Source organism: Chlamydotis macqueenii, chromosome 5 (genome assembly GCF_036417535.1).
Source record: "Chlamydotis macqueenii isolate bChlMac1 chromosome 5, bChlMac1.mat, whole genome shotgun sequence".
Taxonomy (NCBI): domain Eukaryota; kingdom Metazoa; phylum Chordata; class Aves; order Otidiformes; family Otididae; genus Chlamydotis; species Chlamydotis macqueenii.
In genome coordinates this window covers 24,350,371-24,363,656 of record NC_141560.1, presented here as the reverse complement: position 1 = coordinate 24,363,656, position 13,286 = coordinate 24,350,371, and the positions used below count along the sequence as shown (strand labels likewise).

The window sequence follows — 13,286 nt, the reverse complement described above, 5'->3', positions numbered from 1 at the left end:
TGGAAGGGGAAAAAAAAAAAACCACAAACAAACAAAAACCCCCAAAAACCCCAAACAGCCCAGAGAGATTAGAGTTAAAGTTAAATTGGGAGAGTTGTAAAAGTGAGCACTTTCAAGCCTGATGAAATTTATTACAGTTATTACTGACTACATGTTCAGGGCTGTGTGATATGCATGGCAGGCACCTCTGGAGCCTCAGCTTTTAGGTTAGAGTTGCAGACTGTCAGTCAGGAGTGTGCTGCATGTGCTCAAGGTGCAAATGTTGTCAGGTACTAACTGCCTGAGAGGGAGTCCAGGGCATCAGCATTTTTTTCTGTCAGTATATACGCATTATTCTTTACTGTGGCCCTTTCTGTGTTATTTCTGTGGTGTCTGTTGCCTATTGCTCTTAATGAAAGGTGTAAATCTCTTGTTAAAGTGGCCTGCATAACTAGGAGCTCCTAACAGAAATGTTTGGTTTTTTTTTTTTTTAAAAAAAAAACAACCAACCAAACAAAAAACAAAACAAAAAAAGGCCTTTGCATAAGGGATGTGGTGGGAGATGCATGGTCTCATGACTTATCTATTGAAGAAGAATTAGAGCAGTGAGTATCTATTCCTGAGCTTTTTATTATTAGCTACTATTTTTTGTTTGTAACAGCGAAGGCAACCGTGATGTTGTGTATCTTCCTTGGGGTGTTTGTAAACTAAATGATTCTGACCCTAAATGGTTGTAGGGCCTTAGCCAAGTTTGTGACCATCCCTGTGCCTCAGTTTAATGGATAATGGTTTACAAAACTGGATTAAGCTTATAGTGTTTAAGTGCTGTGAGATCTTCAGAGTATGCACCTTGTTAACTCTTCTTGACTGTAAGATATATTGAGAAAATATCCAGTAGACCTAGACTGTGGGCCAATTGAAGAATCTTATTCCTATTCCTGTTTTGTGACTTTTTTTTTTTTTTTTTTTTTTTTTTTTGCACTTATGTGGATTACTTCCTTACATGAGAGAAGGAAAGTGAGTTTGAAATGAGATTTGGCCATGATAGCTTCAACCTACAGCATGAACCTATAGATATTCTTGGAGAGGAGAAGGCTTTGAAGCAGGGTGTAGCAGTTACAGCTTGTAAGGCTGCAGTGCATGGTTCTGGTCCTAACGCAGTGCAGTGCCCGTGCCGTAAAGGGGAAACCATTTGCGTAACAAGTCTCCTGAGTCTGTTGTATAGGAGGTGCTATTTATCACCCCCAGCTGGAAAACAGCAAGGACCTCTAATACAATGGAATGATGCCTCCGGCCAGTCTATACATTTATAAGCACATTAATAAATCATCATAAAAATAAAACACATTTATTGCCATTAAAAATTTACATGGAACATTTGTCATCTGTAAGCCCCTTTCTGTCCTACTCCTCACCCTCTCATCACCACTGGCGCAGATCAGACACCACAGGTACGGATGTGGGAGAAAGGGGATGTAGAACAGATGAGGACTCCAGGGATCAGTTCAGGCGGGAGCCCAAACTGAATGCCCAGTTTGACAGTTTATCCATAGGATAGCTGGTTACCAGCATCTTATGGCCAGGGATCCTGCATGTTTGTGAAAGCCAAAGGGAATGGGCTGGGGCATCACCACCCTAATGTTCCCATTTTAGAGGGTACTGGGGACAGAGACCATTGTGGCTGCTCTCAGGAGAAGATGAGGCAACTGAAACAGTGCAGCATTTCTGCTCCTGGGCTACTGCAAAGACTGTGCCTGCCAAGCTGCGGGGTTCGGGTAGCAGGGAATGATGCAGGCCTGCTCCTGGGTGGGCCTGCCACCTTGAGAGCAGGATGACATTCAGCTGGTTGGGTTGCTCAGCTGCACTGCTGTGCTTTGGGGTCTTTTGCCACAGCCTGCCCGCAGGCATGTTCACCCCCGTACCTGCAGGGCTGCTGCTTGCTGTCATAACTCCCTCAGCAGCCGTGGGTTTCTGGGTGCAGGCTGTCCCAGTGTACTGGCTAGGTGTGTGATGTTGCAGGGACTGGGTGCTTCTGAAGTGCTGAGTGGCCTTTGAATAGGTACTGGATCGCTTTCTGGGTTGCTGGTCCCTCTTAAAACTGCAGGCCCTGAGAGAGGTCAGAGAGCATGTCTGAGGTGCGGCTTCCCACTTGTCAGGAAAAGCAGGTGAGAGAGCTTGTTGTCATGACTTTTTCAGACAGATTTTTAGTTTCTTCTGAGCAATTCATTAAACTAATGAATTGTTGTTAGATTTTGAGGCTGCGACTGGCACAGCAAACGTTTCGCACTGGCTTTGACAGCAGTCTCTCATTTGTTTCCTCATACTGTTGTTTTATGAGGGAAGCCACCTTGGGAGTTACAAGTCTCCCAAAGAATCCAGCTGTGATTTATGAATTGGCCATCAGCAGTTATTATGCCAGCCACTGCATGCATCCATTCTAATAAATTTCCCGCATCTTCCTTAGCAGCTTGTTTTACTCCCGTTTATTGATACCATGGTCTTAAAAAAAAGCAGCACATCAATTACAGTAATTGCATTCAGCGCTGCTGGAGATGTGGTCTGAGGACAGGTTGTGGAGCCTGAGTGGGGGATTAAGGTCTTTTGAGAGGAGAGCAGAGGTGGAGTTGATGCCCAGGTGGATTTCCCTTGATGATTTGTATTCCTTTAATTTTAATGTTTTTAAGAAAGAGAAGGAGATGAGATCATTGCAAATGTGAATCTTGCCTCCTGGACTATCCCAGTTGTTTATTATTTTAATATATATTACAGTTTTGTACAATTTCTGATTGCCTTTTTTCCTATTTTATATTAAAAGTCTTTTAGTGATTGAAGTAATGAATATGAATTTGATGAAGGGACTGTGCAATGGAATAGAGAATTGGCTTAATGGCTGTGTCTGAAGGGTTACAGTCAATATCTCAGTGTCCAAATGGAGATGAGTAACAACTGGTGTCCCTCAGTGGTCTGTGTTGGGACCAGTATTGATCACTGTCTTTAATTAATGTTATATCCAGTGGGATTGAGTGCACCCTCAGCAAGTTTGACACCAAACTGAGTAGTGCAGTTGTTTTGCTAGAGGGAAGAGATGCCTCTTGATAGGCTTGAGGAGTGGACCCATGTGAACCTCATGAAGTTCAGCCAGGCCAAGTGCAAGGTCTTGCACTGCGGTTGAGACAACCCCCAATAGAGACTGAGGGATAAAGGGATTGACAGCAGCTCTGTGAAGAAGGTCTTGGGGATATCGGTGGATGAAAAATTAGACGTGAGCTGGCAATGTGCACCTGCAGCCCAGAAAGATCATCTTATCTAAGGTTGCATAAAGTGAAGCGTGGTCAGCAGATGGAGGGAGGTGAGTCTCCTTCTCAATTCTTCTCTCAGGAGACCCCACCTTGAGTGTTACATCTAGGTCTTGGGGTCCCCACTACAAGTCAGACATGGACCTGTTGGAGCAGATTCAGAGGAGGGAAAAGAAAATGGTCAGAGGACTAAACACTTCCCCTGTGAAAAAAAGGCTGAGAGAGTTGGGGTTTATTATTGTGGCCTTTCAATATTTCAATACTTCAAGGAGGCTTATAAGAAAGATGGAGAGAGACTTTTTACCAGGGCCTGGTAGTGATAGGACGAGGGATAACAGCTTTAAGCTAAAAGAGGGTAGATCAACATTTGCTATAAAGAAGAAATTCTTTATGATGAGAGTGGTGAGACATTGAAACAGGTTTCTCGGAGAAGTTGTGGATGCCCCATCACTGGAAGTGTTCAAGGGGTTGGATGGGGCTTTGAGCAACCTGATTTAGTGAAAGATGTTCCTGCCTATGGCAGAGGGGTTTGACTAAATGATCTTCAAAGGTCCCTGCCAACCCAAACCTTTCTATCATTCTATGATAAACAAATGAGGAGCAGGTCACCCAGCTTGCTATTTCTGAATCAAGAAAGGAGTTTGTGCATTACTGTTTACAGCACAGGATTTGGACATACAGCTGCTTGTTCTGCCACTGGGTCACTCTGATCTCGGGCAAGCCCCTTAACCTGTCACTCCTCTTCCTCACACAGAAGTAGGGTAAGGCTGGTATTCCCCAACTTCATAGAGCCTATTGAGACTTCTAGGTTTATGGTGATAAAATTCTAGTCTCTTTAGTTCTTGTTTTTTTTTCAATCAGAGTTAAGTTTTTTTTTTTTTATTTGTGTCTTTCTGTATGATATCTATAGGTAGAATGGCTAAAATATCCATACTCTGTACCACTAGTGTGGAATGTCTGCTGGGATTTGTGTGTTCCTATCTGACATTTGACATGTATTTGCAGAAGATAGTTGTATGTCTACATTACTTTGGGATTTCTTTCAGATGAGGAAGTGTGTATAACTAATTGTACATAGGTTTTTACTTGACACTTGCACTGTCTTCTCTACAGCCTTCACTGAGTTTTGTTCGCCTTCCTAAAGTAGAAGCTTTGCTTCATGTATGAGTGAGTTATTTCTTTCTTATTTATTTCTTTTAATGGTAGGCCCCACAGGATCCTTTAGAGAAAGTTGTGACTGTGGTGATGGGGTTGCCACCCTATACTTGATGTTTCATCTGGTTTGGTTCTGGATCAGAAGTGTTGCGGATATAATTTGAGGTGCATCAGTGTGCTTTTTGCTGCTAGGCTCTCTACCGTGGGTCTTGTCTTATCAAGCTTGATTTTAACTATGGATGTGATTCAAGGTTGAGTTTGTCTCATCTATTCTTTCATTTGGCACTATGGCAAATAGCAAATATACCAGCACAGCACTGTTGATGCATTTGTGTCAAGCTATATACATTTAGGATTGCAGTTCATGTGTCCATTAACTGGGTTTTACTTTATGCTCTGTGCTTATTTTACTACCTTCCCATGTAAACAGTATCATAGTTACCATGTGCTTTCTTGTTTGTTATTAATCTTTTGTAACCCGCCATGACTTTCTTCATTCCTTTATCCATGCGCTAAGCATGCACAAAGGCTCCAGTTAGCTTTGCACGTTTGGTTTATGTATAAAGTAGTGCATCTTCAAAGGCTGTACCTGAACACTTTCTAGTCTGCACATCCTTACTGTATGATGGCCTTTCCTTGGCTGACAGAAGTCAGACTACTGCAGTTTCTATGTCCTTTCAGTCACAACTTCCAGCATCCCACCCTTCAGCTGTAAGAGCTAACTGTTTTTCCCAAATGCCTGTGTATCTTACCCAGCGCTCAGTTATGTGGAAGTTAGATCACCGCTGAGATAAACTTGCCGTAGCCCCACACTCAGTGTAGCTTCGCACTGTCCCTCTAGCAGGTCTGTGTGCGGAAGTCAAGTGTGGAGTATGTGGAGGCTGCAAACAGGATTCCTGTTCACTGGTGGAGTCTTGAGAGGGTGGAAGCCTGGAGAAGCAGAGGATGCTATGGGAAGTTCAAAATGTTACACACATGCACTCATACATATGTACATAAGTTCAAAATTCTTGTTGCTATTAAGACTGAAAACCTTTGGTTTGTGAAACTTTGTTTTGCAGTGATACTGTTATTCCTCCATGTGACTGAATTAATAGTGCTCACCATAATATTCCGTTGTGGATTAGACCTCCAGCACTACAACCACAGCCCTTCTGCTTTTATGCTTTATTCCTAGATTTATTCCCAGTTTTGTCTATGAAATGATCATTTAGTACATGAGCAATATGCTGATCTCCCCTTACGGTTATTGCATTTTCTGTTCATAAATCGGAATTAATTTGTCTTTTTTGGGTCCCTTGGTGCCTTTCTGCCTAATAGCCAAGTATATTTGGTCTGCGTAATCTAATGAAAAATAAGAATAGTAAATAGTGAAAAGTGATGTCCCCAGCAACCTCTCATCCCCTTCAGAACCTCAGGGACCTCTTTTTCTCCTTTTTCCATCCTGGAGACCCACTTGCATCTGTCACTCGCTGATAAGAGACTCCTGTGCTGTTTGGTACTGAAGAGATAGGCTGGGACTGAAGGGGAGGAGGGGTTACTTGTCAGTCACTTGGGACCAGTCTGCAGCCCTGCCACTAAATTGTTCTGTGACCTTCACCTCCATGCATAGCAGAATAATTGAAATCAGATATAAAATAACTCTAACTGATCCAGTCAGTCCATTTCCCTGCCAGTTCAATTCCACATTGCTGCTCTGTAATGCATATGCATTTTGCTTTGTTAAGTTTGAAACGTCCTAAGTGCTTTTTTTTTGTGGAGCCTAGTAGAAGTCAGTGTTAGGAAGATTACAGCAAATGTGTACTGCAAGAGCAGTGTAAAGGGCATGGTTCTTTCATCCCCAGTACTGTTTGTTTTGGAGATTACCAGCCCAAGATGCTCCTGCTGCATGAAGCACACTTTTTCTTTCCCTTGAGCAAAGCAACTCTCCATGCAGCATTTGCATCCCTGGCTGATCCAGGGCACAGCAAGCTACTGGATAGATCCTGAGCTCCCTTTTGTGCTTCGTTACTCTCACTGCTGTTGCTTTAGAGAGAAGAATTCAGCTCCAGAACTGTAAATCCTGGATGGTCTCCAGCAAGGTAGGGCAGAGAGAAGGAAAAAAAAAAAAAAAAATCTGAATTTTGAAGTTTTCTGTTTGAAGCTTCTCAGGGGCAGCAGTTCTCTTCAGGAAGGTGAAGGAAAGTGCATAGCTGAACAAAGGAAGGAATGCACCCAACACCAGGTTGCTCAGGAAGGGTGATGTTAAGTGCGGTTTGGGATGCAAGTGCTGGAATTTCTGGCAGGTATATTCCCCCAGCACAGCCACCGCGGGCAACAGCTCTGTGGAAAACTGATTGCTGTTGTCCTCACTTCTGCAAGTGTTTTTCCTTCTTTTGAAAGTATTCAGTCCTTTGAGAAATATTTTTTTTTTTTTTTTTTTTTGCAGAAGGGTGAAAGATGGGGAGAGACCTCCTGACTCTTTCCTGCTGGGTTCCTGTGCTGATACACAAGCCCTGGCAGATGAGAGGCGAGCAGGGATCCTTTTTGTGTGTGAGGCTGCATTTGCCAGAGAACATTTAATGCTGGGAATGCAGGGCTGGTTTCCATGTTTTCGGGGCATGTTTGACATTTGTCTCTTGCTGTGTCATCTCCAAGCCCTTTTAGGGGGCTTCAAGTTTGCCAGTTTGTGGGGTGCATGGTGGGCGACAGGACCTAAATGGTTAACCCTGCAGTGGTCTGGGTTGTCCTTGCTAGCTAGAGAGGTAGAAAAAAATGACAGCCTAAAACGTAAGGAAATTCCCGTTCAAGCAGGCTTCCCCCTGTATCCCTGAGCCTCTCTGGACTCTCAGAAGTCATGTCTCACCCACTGACTTCTTTTCTCTTGAAACAGGCTGCTGTTGAAGTCTTGTCTGTTCTGTGCTGGGGACTGGGGGGAGGGTGGAGGGAGAAGACGGCATGGGAACACAGAACGTTTTCCCCTCTTGCTGGAGGGCATTATTGTCTAATAAGCAGTTTAGTCAGATGTTTGCTAGATGAGAGTCAGGGGACCTTGCCATCTCTGGGGAGAATTTATGCAAAGCTGGAGACTATAAAAACGCCCCTGAGCAAGTCAGTTTCTAGAGATAACACTGTCAGTTTTACTGGGAAATTAAAAATTAAAAGGAAGATAGATCATGCTTCTTAAATATACCCTGCCATTTGTCCCTTTCGGCCTTGTAGACAATTTAAAGAGAAGATACTGAAATACAAAAGCTACCCAAAGAGCCTTTCACAACACTTGTTTAAGGTCTGTATTTCACGAACTGTGGACACCTTTCCTTTGTTGCTGGTTCATTCAGTTGTTCATCTATTTTATATAGTAGTTTAAGATATTGTTTTGCCTTACCATCAAAAGATAAGGCAATATATCCAGTACTTAACTTTATTTCTGTCAGCATGTGGGGGATAAACATAGTTGTTTCTTTAATACAAACTCAGAACTTTTTTCCATGTGGAAGCTGGAATAAGGAGACAGAATTATATAGCTCCACAATTTAGATGTATTATACACTTTAAACCCAGAACATGACTTTTTAGCTGATGTAGTTAGCATTAGGTAGCCCTGGTAAGCCCCAGCCACCTGGCAACTTGTGAATCTGGACTTCTGAAATGTGGGTCTGATGAAGACAGTCTTTACATTAGGTTTTGCACATGTAGGATGCAAATTACGGGATCAGTCTTGAAGCAGTGAAGTTTGGAGCGCTTTTCAAACTGGTACGTATTTGTAAATGATTAAACATGCAGGTATTATGTATGGGCAAGGTCTCCGTATGTTTAGGGAGATGAGAGAACTGGAAACTGATTTTGGATTAAAAATACAATAGTATTTGTTTAGTAGGTGTTCGTAGATTTGTAAGGAAATACCTCATACAGAGCAGAAGTTATGTAATGCTCATACTGTGCAAGTGGGTTGTATTAAGTTCATAGAAATGTGCTGTTGTAATGGAGCCCGCAAGTTTCTGGGCTGTAGCAGGTGTCCAGAGTCAAGTCTCCTTCACCAGTGGGATGTGCTGGATGGGAGGCTGGCCTGGGCTACCTTGCCTAAAGTGTGATGGCCCAGGTCAGGGGGGTAAGGAGGGCAGCGCTGAGTGCACTGCACAGTGGTCAGGTTGCTGGTGCAGTACTGGATGTGTCGATGGAGGTGTGCTGGCTGGGCTGTGTGCGTGTGGGATGGAGGGAAGCTCCAATGCTGTAGAGCAGCGTCAGAATGTCTCAGCTGTGTGGAGATGCAGCACTGGGATGGTGGGTGACTGCTTCATTTCTAGGACCTACACTGTATAAAGGAAGAGTGTCTGTCTGCTGTGTGGGGTTGGTTGATGGACTCAGTATTTGAATCAAGATGCATTTGCAGAGCTGCATGCAGGAGGCATCTTGATTGCTTGTTGCCTGCCATCACCTTACTTAGCGTTAGGAGTTGCTTGCTTTTGTGAGTGATACAGAAGCTGCCTCATACACAGTGTGATGTTTTCCAGGTCCAGAACTTGAGCCTCTTCTCCAGCTTATAACTGTTTCTCAGGCAGCAGCAGCTTTGTTCTGCTGGAGGTGACAATGGGGATAATCGCAGTCAGGCACCATGTTGTGTGATGACAGTGACCGTGCATATCAGCCTGGGAAGGATTGGGGAGACACAGAGCTGTTCCCCTCTCTCCAGCCCAGCTCCCAGCCCTCCTCCCAGCAGTGCACGTACTGCTTCTGCCTCACATCCTCTCTTACACAGGAAAACACTGCTACTCCCTGCTTACAAGCTTAATTAAAGCATCTTTAATTTGATGGCAGGGAAAGTGCTGATGCTACAGGTTGATTCTGTTTTATGTAGTAGGAAGAAAATATGTTATTTAAATAGGTAACTTTTTATTGTAAAAAAAACTTGCCACACTCAAGCAATGCTATCACTAAATTCCTGCACTAGCCACCTGTTAGAGGCAAAGTGTGGCCACAGGGATAGGCTGGCAAGATTCAGAGATATTAGCAGGCAGAAAACATTCCATCATGTTAAGTGGTAATGCCTTTAAAGTATCTTATGTCAGTCCTTAAAATAAGTTAGCCTGACTGTCTTGGTGGTCTCTTAATATTCTGACATACAACTATACATCCTTTCCTTGCTGCTCTCCCATAGCATAATGTTGCAGCACCAGTAACAAAGTGGAGTATTTCAAAGTCTGAGTATCACCGCTAGGATTGGCAGTTACGTCATTATCCCCATTTTGAAAGTAAGATGTAGGAGTCGAGGGTTTTGGGATAGCTGTGAGGCATGGGACAGAATCCAGACCTCCTTGTTCCCAGGCCTTTAGGGTCTCTTGTTTTTGTGCTGTTGTGATAATAACTTAAAAATCATCCATGGCAAAATTGTTGTTTTTCAGCCTTGATGAGAGGAAGAATGGTGAACAGGTTGTCACTGTTGTATGACTGGGAGGTGCAGTAAGTCTGTGTCTGTGTACAACAGGGTTTAAGTCATGACTGCCCATTCTATCAGGTGTAGGACTATACCTAACCATGTGTCTGAATTAATTTCTCTTTTCACCTTAGAAAATTGTTACCATAAACATGATCATAGCTAGCTCAAAGAAATCACCATTACATAGAGTAGATAGACTGAGAGAGTTCACACCTGTGATGCTGTGTGGAATTGGCCCTACCTTGCTCCAGGGGAGAGGGAGGAAGAAGTAACTACCATAGAAGTAACTAACATTCAAGTATGTCCCTCTGTTTTAAAATAGAGGGAGGTAGATTCAGATTAGATATTTGGAAAAAAAATTTTTACAATGAGGATGTTAGAACACTGGAACAGGTTGTTCAGAGAGGTGGTGGATGCCCCATCCCTGGAAATGTTCAAGGCCAGGTTGGACGGGGCTCTGAGCAACCTGATCTGGTTGGAGATGTCCCTGCTTCTTGCAGGGGAGTTGGACTAGGTGGCCTTTAAAGGTGCCTTCCAACCCTATATGATTCTGTGATTCTAAGAAAGACTCACATCCACAAAAAAAATGAAGGCATCTTACTGCTACTACGCATTGGAAGTCCTGAAGAGGTCCATGAAAGCTAGGCACCTAAGCACCTATGTAGAAATCTGGGCGAAGAGCTGCAAATTGGCTAGTACATTTCCCCAGGTGCTAAAGTTGTGTTCCTTTCTGGTTTACCAGTCCTTTCTACACTGATTTCAGTAGATTTACCCTCTGATAGCACTGAAATATGTGCAATATGTTATTTTTAAATATTGAGATCAGTTATGGTGAGACTGGGCTTGACTGATACTTATGGAGAAGATTATTTGATTTTTAAAAAGTTGGGAAAGATAGTCCTGAGTGTTTTTGTTGAGGAGAAAGAAAAAAATAAATAGAATGAACAAAACACTATGAAATATCTTATCTTGTTTATAAGCAAATAAATGTAATACTGGAACAGTGTGAATAGAAAAGTTGTTTCTCTCCATCTCCCAACTCCATAGTGTGAGGACAATGGAGGAGTTCAGAGAAAAAAAACCAAAAGTATCTTGCACTAGTTAACATGAATAGCAGTGTGCGTAAATGGATAAAATACAAGACTGGAGCTAGAGAAAAAGTTATCTTCTTTGTTCCTTTGCAGACATATAGTATAACCTTGAGGAAACCCACTGTCGTGTCTTTTGCCTCAACTTCCCGGTCTCTAAGGAGGGGCCTTTGCTTAAGTGGAACAAAAGCAAAACTTTATTGTGAGGGTTTACTCATTTGTGTTTGCAAATTATTTTGAAGTCCGTGGGATGGAAAGGTTATAGAAGCAGAGGGTTTTATTTATAAAATGGGAAAAAAAGTATTTTAAAATACACGTGGAGTTAATATCTAAAACTCATTGTAGAAGGATGCTATCAGAGCACAATTTGTGACTGTACTGTCACAAGCTTTAAAAATGTGCAATGATTGAGTGCATATATGGCTGCTTTCGTCATGGAAAGCTAATTTCCAGTCCTAATTAGCATGAGGTGGTTCCATTACATTATGATTGAATGCTGACATATTTTACCTCTTTGTCTGTAAGAAATGGTCAGTATCAAATGGGCTAGTCTGGTGAGAATGATGAAGCATTGATCTTTTGGGCCTTACCAAATGTGCAAAATTAAAGTTGGTGTGGGATGGATTTGTTTTTTTAATGAACACCACCAGAAAGGCTAGTTTACCACCAGTAAAAACCTTACCTGAAACAAGCATGTAAAAATTTAGTGCAGGGCAACCTGCCACTAAATGGGGCCAGGCTGGGGAAGGATTTTTGACGGAATGAGCACATGGAGTAGCCAAGTGCTTTGTTCTGTGCTCGGTGCTGCAAGATCAGGGCCTTTAATTCCTTTGCTTGTTTAGTGCGTGAAATGCTCCCATTTGCTTTTTCTTTCCTATGTTGTTATTGCCCTCTACTGGGTGAAATAAAAACTGCCCACCTGTGTTGCAGACCCGAGGCTGCCAGCAGATCATGCGTTATCTCCTCCCACTCCTCCTTGGGCTGACAGAGCAGGGGGGTCAGAAGCCAGCCCCACCGTTGGCAGGACTGGGGACTGGCCAGGGAATCCAGATTTGAGCTCCTAAATGGCTGCATCCTTGCTGCTATACAATCAACGCATTTGCTGAGTGTTGGCAGCTTGGGCTACGTGAGGACTTACACTTATTTCTCAAGGGCAACAATGCTCTTGTGCAGTGAGGAGAGCAACTTATAGCTGATTAGAGTGATATTTGGCAAGTGGGGCTGCTTGGACTGAGTCAGAGGCTCAGAATGAAAGAAAGTTCTCAGCAGCCAAGTTTGACAAATGAGAGCTGCTGAGAAGGGCAAACTTGACCTTAACCCAGCTCCTGAATGTTATCTTCTACAGCAGCCTTGCTTTTGGGACCTCATCAGGGACTTTAGGGTGAGATGTCTCAATCTCTTGAAAGAGCTAACACTGTCTTTACATAGCTTGAATGTGTGAGTTGCTGTGTGGATGATTGCTCCTAGCTCATCACTAGCCTAATGCAAGATCCTCAAAACCCCCCCATCCCCCACTGGGATGAGCCAGTTTTGCACGCAGACCAAACCCAAATGTTACAACTCACAGTGTGGAAGTGGCAAGCTGTTTCTGGCCTGAAGGTCTTGGAGCTTCCACAAAAGAAAGGAAAGAGACACAGAGGAGCAGCAACTTTCTATCAAGTTCAGCCTAGAAAGGTCTCCAGGATTAACCACAACTTGCAGTAAAAGTCTGTATTCTCAAATTCCGGGAACCTGTACAGAGTTTCTTGGGCAGCATCCATAATATCTATGTTTAGTGAATTGCTCTGTGTGCGAATTGCGCTGCTGGCCAGGCACTGATACCTGGTAGCCATGTGTGTGCTTTTACAGATCCTTTGGTAGGGAGTGGCCTTGGTTTTGCAAAAGTGTGGAGGGCTTACCTGTTTTAGTTTAGGAGAATGCAGCACTTAATTTTACAAGTCATGACATTACTAAAATATTAATATTTACATTACATTAATATTTTAATCTAATACCATTTTTCTGTAATTTTGGTGTTTGGTAGCCTGAAGGTTTGGGTAATGTGTGTTACCAGTGCCCCCTCCCGGATTGAGAGCAGGCTTGCTCACAGCTGCCTGGCCCCTCCAGCGCTTCCCCTGAAGTGCGACCATGGCGAGCCATTGCTTGTGGAAAAGCTCAGCCCTTGCTTTCTCTGCCCATTGCCAGGTGATCCTACCACACAGTGGCAAAATCCCAGGGATAATGCTTGATCATTTTGATCAAGAGGAAATTTTCATAAATGCAAGTTGTTTTTTCTCCTCCTGCATTAGAGGAGGCAAGTCAAGTGTCTGCATTTATTCTGCTTTTGCTGCTCACCAACTAGGTAATAAAAAG

The 13,286-nt window shown here is 43.2% G+C and overlaps 1 protein-coding gene across 1 annotated transcript in view; it reads left to right on the top strand.

Moving 5' to 3' along the window:
- Window positions 1-13,286, top strand: part of NRXN3 (neurexin 3) — a 1,051,320-nt gene that overhangs the window by 191,291 nt on the left and 846,743 nt on the right. The window lies entirely within an intron of this gene.